Raw genomic sequence first — 12,919 nt, forward strand, 5'->3', positions numbered from 1 at the left:
TCTGAGCTGGATCTTTTGGCGGCTGAGTGCTAGAAATCTTTGAATTTCTCTCCAAGCTTAGGATTCTTTGGCTTGTCTCCTGTGTGAAGTATGAAAAGCCACACAACTTCTTGTACAATGAGAATACATTCTCAAGTACCTTTTTCACTTTGTCAATCTTCTTTGCCAATTCAACTTGCGAAAGTGTTATTTCACTTGATATTTTCTCATTTACTTTCCCTTGGAATTTCTTCTCAAACCATTCCATAAGTTTTACATTGGTTTCTTGGTCTTCATTTGTCACTTGTTCTACAATTTCTGACAATTATTCCATTATTGGCTTGGTCTCATCAGGTGATTGCAAGCTGAAGGCATCCAAAAGGATGTCCTTGATCTCATGTAATGCTTGCCTTTGTTTATACTCCTTCCTAAGTATCTCTTGCCTTTTTCTCCTATTCAACACTTCTTGCATCTCAGTAATTTTCTCAATGCTTATTGTTTTTGAGTCATAACTAGGTATGACTATCTCCTCATCTAACTCAGGGTCTCCATAGTGAAGTATCCTTATCACCTTGGTTGAGCTCAAGCTTGGTGCAAAAATTTGCAATGGCATTACATCAATGCTCGGCTTTTGAAGGACTTTTGTAGGAGTGCCAATAGTTGGTAGTTCTACTAATGTTTGTATTACAACCTCCTCCTCCTCTTTTGATGTGTCCTTTTCCTCATCTGATATCCCTTGATCAATTACAACTATTTTTGGTGTACCTATTATCTGTACTATAGGATTAGATATAGCAATCTGTCATGTTTCCCCTATTGTTGTTTCTTTATTTGCTTCTGCACTTGACTTTTACCTATTCCAGATGTGTCAACTATTGGAAATGGTGGTGAAAGCATTAGGAGTTGACCACTAGTAGCTATAGAGATGGTAGAAGGTGGTTCTTTTGGATTCACCTTGTCTCTAATTGGATCTACTACTAACTTTTGCAATTCAACCACACTGACCAATATTGGGTTTGTGCATAATTGTGCTTGTAGTGTTGATTGGTGAAGGATCTTCTTGAGATCCTCTATAGTTAGTGGATTGATGTTCTAACAAGATTTGTTAGTAACATCCTTCACATTTATAGTATTTGCAGATGTGGTGATGACATGAGGAGGGCTAGGAAGTGGCAATTATGTGTCTGGCATAATTTGATTTGTTTGTTGCTCATCAGTTGTTGCCATTTCATCTTGTTTCTCTATCTCCTCCTCTTCACATTTTTATTTCTCCTCTTCCTCTTTCTCTTCTTCTCCTTTTTCTATTTCCTTTTCCTCCTTTTGTTTCTCTTCCTTCTCCTTGTCACTAGCCTCAAACTTATTTTCTTTTGCATCCTCCTCTTCTTCTCCATCCTTTTCATTTGTCAAGTTATATATTGACTTCCACAATCTTGTGGACTTATTGAGAACTTCTTCAATTTTATTTTGTAAAATGCTAAAGGCTCTATACTTTGGTGCAAACTTGCCCCCATGTTTCTTATTAGCCTTAGCAATTTGACCTCTAGTCAATTTTGGCATCACTTGTGCCAATGTGGATTCTCTTATTTCTTTTTCCATCTTCAAGTAATAATGGCACTTACTTTCAATAATATCATATAAATACTTGGGCATAGTGTTATCTAATTCAAGAGGTGTGTTCTTGAATTCTACCATCATGGCATATACTAATTCCTCTACCTTATTTTGATCTTCTCTACTTAATTTATTGAAATCAATACTTTTCAAATCAAAGAGGTATGCATTCTTAACATTTTCACAAATTTTATCAATATGTGACTTGGGAGGACAACTTAGCACTCTAAACTAGCTGATGTCCTCTAATTATGTTCTTTCCTCATCATCATATTCTAGTTGTGCAACATATTTTCTCCTTGGTTTCTTCTGCACTACACCAGTCTACTCAGTACCCTTCTTCTTCTCTTTCACTTGCTCCTTGGCCTTTTGAGTTGAGGCCCTTATGGTGGCTCTTGTCACTAGTATTGACTTGGCTTGGATTGTCTTGGAAACCTTCTTGGCTTTGGGCTGGGCTGTAGGCTGAGTTTTAGCTTTTCTTTTCTTGAGCTCTTGAGCTGGTGCTTCCTTGGCTTCTTCTTCCTCTGGACCTTCTTCCTTATCTTCATCCTCACCTAAACCTTGAGTTATTTCCAATGGGCCTTGCCCCTGTTCATCTTCTTCACTCTCATCTTCTTCTTCTTCTTCTTCTTCTTCTTCTTCTTCTTCTTCTTCTTCTTCTTCTTCTTCCTCAACTGCCCTCTCAATTCCTTCTCCAAATTTCTTCTTTATCTTCCTCACTAACTTATCCTTCCTCTTTATTACAGACGTTGTCTTGAGCTCCATTTCCACCTTGGTCTTTACAACATCATATGTACCAAAGGGTTTGGCAGTCTTATCAATTTCCTTTGCAAGCAATGATGTGATTGCTACTGAAGCTTCATCAACATCTAGCTCATAACCTAATGGTCATAGCCATCTCACCCTAGGAACTACTGCTTGGATATAGGTGTGATCAATATCAACTAAGAAGCAGATATCATTGATGTGTTGTTCCGCTAGGGAAACTGGTATCCTAAGTCTTTGTTTCATGGATTTCTTAAAATCCTCAAAATAACTTGTCATTTGAGCCTCAAAGTTGTCACCCATTTGCTCAATGTACTCATTGATTTGTGTAATGGCTGACTTGTTTGATTTCCAATCAACTTTCCCAATTGAGGGAAATTCTTCCAAAACATAGAAAAATATGCAAACAAGAACTGAACCAAACTTACACTGAGCACCTTTAGATCTTCTAATTGCTCCCATATTCTCCATGATTTGTTGTAACAACAACTCTGCTAGATAATATGTATGATCTTTCTTGACAGGTTTATATGCCACATCCACAACAATACATGGTACACTATTCAATTTGCTTGATTGATAGAACTTGTGAGAAATCACTCTCACTACAAAATCTAGAAGGGGATCTATGATTGTGTCAATGGTCATGCCCCTCTTGTTCCATTTAGCCCCAATGTTCTTTTCAATAGCTTCCTTTGAATCACTATACAAGGTATTGTTCCGATCTAGGGTTGGAAAACTTGTAACCCTATGCATGATTCTCTTTGTTATCTTAATAGGTCCTCCTTCTAGCCATAAACAACCATTACGTATTTTTCTTAAAACAATTCTTATCCATTCAGTTTTAAAATTTGTGGGGAAAACTAGGGCATGGATTAAACCCTTTTTCTCAACTATTTGAAATTCTTCCTTAAGCACTTGATTTTCACACAATTTATCATATGCTTGAAAAATTTTCAAGTCTCCTATTGCACCTATATTGCAGTTGTAACATTTCCTAACATCTTGCACCATTATGACTTTGGCTGGAATCATGGATAATCTATCGATAGGGTCATTTTTATAAGCAACTTCTGGAATCAGCCTAAATTTTGGTTGTTTGACTTTATTGCGAACTAACTGAACCTCAAAACCTTCCTTTTCCTTAGGGTTTTTAGAACTGGAAGCCATTTTGCAAATCTAAGGTTTCAAAAGATATCAAACTTTATAACTGCACAACTCAGCACTTGAAGAATACCTTAGATCGATGAAATTTGTGCTTGATTTGTGTTGAAATCCATGCAAAAGGCTTCAATACTATTTGTCAATCACTTCTACATTCTTCTCGTTCTTGCTCTACATTTGAATGAAGAGAAATGATAAAAAATTTGACTTTATACTCTTTCTGAACCTAGCATTAAAATGCTTAGTGCATACAATTGTACACTCGACTCTCGAGGATTTCAACATAACTTGGCTTTCATTGGTTTTCCATCACTTGACTTCAACTAGGTTTACTCTTCACTTGGCTTCCATTGAATTCCCCAACTCGGCATCAACTATGAACTCGGTCACAACTGACTACTCAACATGTAAGGATAGCTCGAAAACACTTGCTGAAATTTTATGTTTTAACTTTGCATTTTTTCTCATGTTGTTTTCTTCTTTGCAGTGCTTGTTTGTCTTGGGACTGATGTATGATGTAGCTTTGTATATTAGTCCCATACACCTATCCATGCTTAGTTAGATGAAGTGTGACCACTTGACCTATTAGGTGAAGTGATTCCTTCATTTGATGAGCTACACTCATCTTTCTTCTTCCAAGTCTTGTTCATTTGTCCTCTAATGTGTTCAACATCTACCTTCTCTTTTCCTTTGTTGATTTCTGACTTAGGTGCCTTTGACTTTTTTGGGCAATTCTTGCTGATATGACCAATCTTCAAGCATTTAAAACATATGGTTTGGCTCAAACATCTGCTATAGTTCCCTCTAAAATGTGTTCTTATGCAATTTTTCAGGAACATTCCCATACTCCTAACAATAATGATAGCTATACCTGGTGTTGTAGTCCTAATTGCAGTGATGACTATGGTTACATTCTCTTTTTGCCTGATTTGATGTCCACATAGGCTTTGTCCTACATTCATAAGCTTTATGTCCATACTTCTTGCAATTGTAGTAGTGACCTTCAAATTTCAATGTACTGATAATCTTAGTCCTGCATTCATGTGCTTGATGCCCTTGTTGTTTGCACTTGTGAAAGTAGCTTGCATTCTTAGGCTTATCATGCTGGTAAGCATTCTTACTTTTGCATACATTAGAAGTATGTCCCTTTTTACCACAAAAATGACAAGCAGGTTTAGTGTTCTTACCTTTGTTACTCCTTTCTTCTATAGTCTTGGATGATTCTCCTTGTTTAGTGCTGGTGTAACCAAGTCCTGAAGTGTCATTACTAGCCCTTGGTGATTTCAATAGCTACTCAAAGTACTTGATGGCCTCATTAGGTTTGTTGAAGCTCTTTTCAATCTCCTTCTCTCTTTTCAGGTCATTTTGTAGTTGTTCATTCTGCATCTTCAGTGTAGAGATCTCAATGTCTTTCATATTCAACTCATGATGTGCATTCATCATCTGACTTAAGGTGTCTAGCTGCATGTTTGAGATTCTTTCAAACTCAATTGTCTTTTCTTCCAGTTTATTGGTAAGATTTCTCATCATCTTCTAGCATAACCTTATCTTCAATGGCTCTCTTCTTCTATTCAGTTACCTCACAAAGCATTATGGCTTGTGACTCTTGTTCAAGCTTGAGTATTCTGATTTCTTCTGCTTGAGGTCTATTCTTTTCCATCAATTCTACTATTGAAGCATCAAACTCTTTGGAATCTCCATTGGAAAACACTTTTGTAGTATCAATCTCCTTGTAGTGTGTGTCATTTTCAGCTATGGCTATATCCTTCCTTCTTTTCAAGGATTTTCTCAATTCTTGTCTGGCTTCCTCCAAGTTGTGTAGAGTGAGGTGCACATCAATCACCTGATTCTCTATAATCTTCCCAAGTTTGAAGACTTCCATCTTCAGATCTTTTCCCTAAGTTGTTATGCTTCTCCTTGTGAGAACCTTGCTCTGATACCAATTGTTGGAATAATCAAATGGGAAGAATACTTCTGAGGGGGGGTGGTGTGAATCAGAAGTATCACACTTTAACCTTAAAATCTTTTAATTAAAAATAAATTGTATGCATGTAAACATATCAATTAAGCATAAAGTAAACACATGCATCAAAAAACATAACACCAAATTTGGTAACCCAGAAACCCTCCAAAATGAGAAGGTAAAACTAGGATGAGGATGATACCCACAAAATATCATTGCAACAATAATGTTTGACCACTTCTGATAGTCTGCCCTGTTAAAGGCCTGCCCTATTAAAGGCTTTACATTGTATCAATAGTGACCTATCTAAAGGATTTACAAACACTTTACATGAAGTGTCACCATGTTAAAGGATTTTATCACCTTGTCAAAGGTTCTACAACTTAGTTGTTAAGCTAACCTATCAACATAAGATTTTCTTTCTAATACAATTGCTAGAGAGTATTAGATTAATAAACTTGATAGCTTACAATCCTTGACTATTGAATTCAGGCACTTGATCTGCTCTCTTTGATCTTGATCCTCTGAGATCTGATATGCACTACTCTTTGATATGCTGATACTTTGTTCTTGATCAACTGGATACTGCAATGCTACTCTGTTTCTCTAAGTCTTTTTACACTTCCCTATGAATTTCACTATAGTTCACCCATACACTGCTCTCTACCACACATATAATGGGGTTTCGTCCTCTTTTTAAAGATTTAGAAGACTTAGGGTTAGGTATGAATCTACGATCCATATTGAATCTTTAATTCTTGCTCATTCCTTGCACTTTTCTTATTGGTTGCATGCTGATTGCATAGGAAATATAAAAGATTCAATCTTATCTTTTAATCCCTTCATGATTCATCCAAAACTAGTTTACATCTGAGTTTGTGAAGGCACAAACTCATAAGTTGATTTTGTGCTACTCAACACATACAAGATTACTGGTGCTTGGCACATATATGATTATGTTTTGCTCAGCACCTATTGCACTCTGGCTTGCTCGACACATGTAGTATTCTGGCTTGCTCAGCACATGTAGTATTCTGGCTTGCGCAACATCAACTATGACTCGGCACCTATATATCACTCGGCTCATATGGTTCACTCGGCCCCTGAAATCACTTGGCACCTGTATCATGCTTAACACCTATTGGAATTCTGGCTCAGCACGTACTATGGCTTGACATATATAGTGTACTCAGCTTCTATATGAAAAATGGTTAAGTGTGTTGACACTCAATTGTCAAAACCAATTTGAAACCAACAGTTTGCATCTAATGAAAGGGGCATGATTGCATAGCATAAGAAGAAAACATCTATAGAGAAGGTGCTATAAACATTCAATTGAGCTTTGAAAGAAGTTAAGGATATTCATCAAATCATAAATAATAGGGAGATTTTTATTAGAAATTATAGTTGCAAATGTCCTAGTAGGAACACATGCAAACTATGGAATGGTGGGCAATGCACTGAATTGTTTGACAAAATGCCCAATTAAATGTAGCCTAGAGGAATGAATTGAATAATTAGACAATGTGCACAAAATGGATTTTGCTAATAGTTTAAAATAAATAATAGATGAGCTTAAGGGGCTTTCTAATGAATGGTTCATAAGGCACAACACTTGGTGAAGGTTTTGCAAATGGGGTTGCAAGCTTTGGGTTTAACTGTGGAGGAAACTCCGTAGTTAAGCGCGCTCAGGCTGGAGTAGTACTGGGATGGGTGACCTCCCGGGAAGTCCCGGTGCTTCACCCCTGTGAGCATCACCTAGATCCAATGAGTGCTAAGTGTTCCATTTATTCTCATGAGAGATGGATTCATGTTGAATCACTACTCATGAAACATGGGTCATCGAGTTTGACTCAAAAATCACACAGTTAAATCCTGATATTCACATCACAATTTGACTAGCTGTGGAAATCATCTCCTACTTATCAATTGATGAGCTTAAGGGGCTTTCTAATGAATGGTTCATAAGGCACAACACTTGGTGAAGGTTTTGCAAATGGGGTTGCAAGCTTTGGGTTTAACTGTGGAGGAAACTCCGTAGTTAAGCGCGCTCAGGCTGGAGTAGTACTGGGATGGGTGACCTCCCGGGAAGTCCCGGTGCTTCACCCCTGTGAGCATCACCTAGATCCAATGAGTGCTAAGTGTTCCATTTATTCTCATGAGAGATGGATTCATGTTGAATCACTACTCATGAAACATGGGTCATCGAGTTTGACTCAAAAATCACACAGTTAAATCCTGATATTCACATCACAATTTGACTAGCTGTGGAAATCATCTCCTACTTATCAAATAATAGATAGTGAAAGAACAACATATGCAATGAAATCAAATAAAATAGAGTATAAAACCCTAAACTTTTGCGTTAAAAAAATCAAATCCCTCAACTCATTTAAAAATAGCCTTGCAACAAATAAAACCGCATAACTCCACTGACTAGACAGAATACAGCTATGACTGAACATTTGCCGGCGGGATAGATAGCTAGTTCACCGTGAGTAAAAGAATGTACGAGCAAAGTAAGGCGTTTAAAAAATATAAAACTACTTGGGTCCCATTCCCACTGCTCCTTTATTGCCTTTTATTTACCTACTGTCCTGTGCTTTTGCTGAATATTTCTTGCTTGAACTCCAAGCTTGCTTAGGTTTAAGTTCCAGTTTGCCTAAATCATTTCTTGCCTTTTACAGTGTTCCCGTCTGTAAGATCTTTGGTTGTTCCTTTAGCAGCGAGTAAAACGATGCAAGTATGGACAGCAGTTCAGGACTTGAGCTTTCTCGAGAGCTTCATGGAGAGGCCAAGAGCCCAGTTGCAAATCTACTTTTGCAGGCCAAAGGCAAACAACGATTTCAACAGGGCGACTCGAAAGGGGCAATCTCATGCTATTCAGAATGTATAGACGAAGCCACGGGTGTATTTGTGAATTGCTACTCTAACAGGGCAGAGGCATGGCTAAAGCTGTAACAGACTGCGAGAAAGCCCTGGAACTTAATTCCACTCATCTCAAATTCCTCTTTCGCAAGGGCAGGGCTTTGCAAGGACTCGGAGAGTACAACTTAGTGTGTTCGTGCTTTAGACTAGCCCTAGAGCAATCCCCAGACGCCAATGAAATGACCAAGTTGCACATGGACAAATCGAAGAAGCTGGATGAAGAAAACAAGCAAGGTAAGTTTGATCTCTCCGCCTATTTTCAAAATGGTCTTAGACGGCAAGATATTCCAGAGGTGAGCAATTATATTGGTCCAATGATTATTAAAAAGTCGTCTGTGCATGGCCGAGCTTTGTTTGCTACCAAGGATGTTTACATTGTTAAAAAATTTGATGTCATTTTCCCCCTAAACAATGAAAATTATATATTTGGAGAAACGATAAAGGCAACTATCCAAGACCCTTACCTTTATTTTCTTTGCTTGAGGAACCTTGCAGGGTTTGCTCATATTTTAGTGTCAGGTTGAATGAATGAAGTCTAGCTTCTTCTTCACCGTGGGGTTTCCCAATTTAGAATGATCCCTTTTGACAAATTACACTTACAATGAAATTACCCTATAATCCATTGACTTTGAAAGTTGTAGAGAAGCTTGTGTTTGAAGCAAATACTCTGAAACACTATGTATTTGACCCCATAAAGAGGGGAAAGGAAGGAAAAAAAGAAGAGAAAATGTGTTTATATGAGGGTGACCTTCCATACATGGGAAAGCCTCCTTGGTGTTTGGAAAGGGTTATTGTAGAACCTTCTCGATATAGGAGATTAATGTCTAAGTTGATATATAAAATTAAACTTGAACCTCATATCATTATATGATCTAGTTTTAAAAACAAAAAATTAAGATTTATATATTAGAACAAATGTTGTTTTCTAATTCTTAAGATGCGAAAAAAATTAAAAGACATTTTAAAATGTATTCTATGAAAGAAAATAATCTATTAAACAATTAAGTTATAATATATACTTTTATTTTGTTTTTGGAAATTCTTTATGAACATAAAATTATGTCATTAATTAATAATAAAGAATTTTCATAATATAAGCAAGAGTCTACAAACAATGGTAAATTGTGAGCCTCTTATCCGGAAGGTCATGGGTTTGAATCTACTCGAACTTAATAAACAATAATAATAATTAATGATAACAAATAATAATAATAAAAGAAAAAATTTTCAAAACATATAATGTTAAATCAAAAATTACTTCTAAAGATACATATTCACAAAAAATAAATAAAAAAGAAACTATTCATAATAAAAATAATAATAATAATTACTTCTAAATTAACATTATATAGAAGTTTTTTTATTAACATTCTAGATTGCAATCTATCATAAAGATAACTTTAAAAAAGTGAAAATTCTTATATTTTCTACTCAATAATTGATTACTCAATATAATTCAAAACATACCAAAGAAATATACACACTTCCAACAAAACTCTACATTTATTTATTTATCTTCATTAGACCTTACCCTACACAACCCAAGGGGTTAATTCTAGATAGAAAACCTGACAAGAAATCGCTCCTATTGGTGTCTGTCTTAAGCCTTTCCCTGAAAACCGTGAACTATTTTGAGGGATCGGAAACACTTGATATGGAATGATGTTCGCCCCAGATATCACTGTTACTGTCTTCTCTATGGGCCTCTGTAGAACTCGAAATTTGAGGCAAAGAAGCTTCCATCGTGCCTTCCAAGATCTTCACCACTTCACTCATACTCGGCCTCTCATTCTCATCGCATTGAATGCACATCCCAGCCACCATAGCGGCTCTTCTCACCTCTCTAACATCCGCTTCACTTGCTATTCTTGGGTCCACAACACCTATTATGTTTTCCCTCTGAATTTGAGATGAAGCCCAGGTAGGATAGTAGAACCTACTCATCTCAACGTTCATGTCCAGATTTCTACGACCAGATATAATTTCCAGCAACGTCATACCGAAACTGTAAACATCCACCTTGGGAGTGATTGGAAGGCCAGAGATCCACTCTGGAGCCAAATACCCGCGAGTTCCTCTTGTGGTCGTCAATACGCGGCTGAAATCTCTGCCAACCAGCTTCGCTAGCCCAAAATCTCCCACCTTTGGGCTGAAGTCCTCGTCCAACAGAATGTTTTCAGGCTTAATATCGCAGTGAATGATGCGATCCCTGCATTCCTCGTGGAGATAAACTAATCCTCGTGCAGTGCCCACTGCGATCTCAAACCGTGTCTTCCAGTCCAACACCTTCTGTCGGTCTTCTGGCTGAGAGAAGAGAAAGGAGTTCAAGGAGCCGTTGGGCATGTAGGCATACACCAGTAACCTTCGTGAACGTTCTACGCAGAATCCCCACAGCCTGACCAAATTAAGGTGCTGTATTCTGCCAGTGGTGACCATTTCTGCACGGAATTGTTTTTCTTGATTCGAAGAACCCTCTAATCTTTTAACAGCAATAAGCGTGCTGTCTGGTAGAGTTCCTTTGAACACAGAGCCGAAAGCTCCGCTACCCAGCTTATGCTTGAAATTCCCTGTTGCAATTCGCAGCTCTTTGTAACTGAACCTTTTCAGCGACACCGGCACCTCCTCTGCCATATCTTTCTTTGGCATTCTGCGACGTTTCCACATAACAAACGCGGCCGACAAGAAAGCCGCCACTACAAGAAAGGACGCAGCGGCAGAGAGTGAAATAGTAAGTTCGTGGTCTTTGCTTCTTGAATCTGATTTCGACTGCGGCAACTCAGATGCAGCCAGCCTAACGAAGACTGATTGGCCCTCAGAAAACCGCATTCCACGTAAATCTCCGAACCACAATCTACAGACAGGTGATTCAGAAATTGGGAAAGCAAAGGCTGTGCAGGAGCAATTGTTGAGACAGGCAGCCCGGCAGCCTTGCTGCGTGTGCTCTTTTTTGTATAAGACTGTTTCTTTTTCAGACAAGTATTGATTCATGGCTTCCGAGAAGCCGTCCGTTGTGCAATGAAGGCGTCTTCGTCGAGCACATCCGCTTGACCACCAACTCTTTGAGCCATTCTTGGGCGTGAATCCCTGGACACAACTACACACATCATTCGCATTGCACAGTCCATACGCTCCGCAGATTTCGAAGTCGCTGCATTGACCCTGGTATGTCGACCATCTCAGACTCCATTTACCATCATCCATCAAGTAGTAAAGTTCATATCTTCCTTTCTCACTCACCAAGAACCTACCCGTGAGGATATGATCTATCTGGTTAATAACATAATTAACATATATTCTTGACGAAGAGAGCCTTACACAAGACGCTTGGAGTCTCTTCGAACCTTGCAATTGCGGTTCCTTGGCAAAATAATCCCCAGTCCATTCTCCACTGGACAGATAAGGAACCGTGTTGTTATAGACCAGCATCATCTGTGTCTTTTCTGGAGAGGTGTCCATTCCAAAAGAGAAGAGCCCACTTGCAGGATCTGAAGAACTCTTCCAGGAAGTCAGCTTCATTCCTTTCCACATCTTCATGCCAGGCAGCCACGTATCTGTCGGATGTGCGAAACTCTCCCAAACAATCGCAGACTTGTTGTGCGCGTCAACCATGATGAAATTACCAGAGTCCGTTAGAACTGCTCGTGAAGCTCTTTTCCCTACCCCAGTCGACCAAACTAACCGACCTTCTCTACCAAACAATCTGAGATGACCGTCTCTCGAAAAGTTCAGAGCGCCGGGCTTGTTTCCGACAGGACTGTCTCTGTTAGCCATCCAAATTATAGTCTGCTCAGAGATTTCTGAATACCAGATGCTGAGATACCAAGTTTTCGTACCTGTCGGACTGAAAAATCCCAGTGTAAATGTGCCATTTTTTGAAATTAGGGTCTGATTTCCAGTGAGCGAAGCCCCTAAGAGAAGCGTATCCCCACCATCAGCCGCAAGTGAATTGCAGTAATGCGCTGCAATAATCATAGCAATTGCTAGGAACAAATGCTTCATCGCTGATTTGATAACTATAACGTTTGTATTTTTTTCAACAATTGTTTCTATGTGGTGACTGAATTGTCCATAAACAGTTTCTCATATATCTCAGAATTTAAATAGCAAATAGAAGGCTATGCCGTATATGAGTTTACGAATTTGATTTCTTTGGCCTCTCACGCGTTTGTTGTAAGTAGTGATTGACAGATGAATGAAGTCAAGTCTTTTTAAATGCGTGTATCCGATAACCAAGTCTTCTGCGCGGGTCAATAGACGTGTTCGGTCAGGAAGAAAAATCTGTCTTCTTTTGTGTTTAGTTTTAATTTAGGCTTTATCCAATACAGTAATAATAGGCTTTATCAAGTGCAGTTTTGCATTATTGTACTGTCAGATAAAAGTGCAAATTTAATATTAATGACATTTTATATCATTATTTTCTTAAACTGATTATAAAATAAGTTTTTATTTTTTCAATGAATTTTATATCATTATTTATCTAAATTGATTATAGAATAAGTTTATATTTTT

At 38.0% G+C, this 12,919-nt stretch overlaps 1 pseudogene; it reads right to left on the reverse strand.

Moving 5' to 3' along the window:
* Positions 1-9,894: 9,894 nt before the first annotated feature.
* Positions 9,895-12,454, reverse strand: LOC149536609 (G-type lectin S-receptor-like serine/threonine-protein kinase At2g19130 pseudogene; annotated as a pseudogene).
* Between the last annotated feature and the right edge of the window lie 465 nt (positions 12,455-12,919).

Source organism: Cupressus sempervirens, chromosome 10 (assembly GCF_028749045.1).
Source record: "Cupressus sempervirens isolate cs-2001-9-10 chromosome 10, ASM2874904v1, whole genome shotgun sequence".
In the NCBI taxonomy this organism is placed as follows: domain Eukaryota; kingdom Viridiplantae; phylum Streptophyta; class Pinopsida; order Cupressales; family Cupressaceae; genus Cupressus; species Cupressus sempervirens.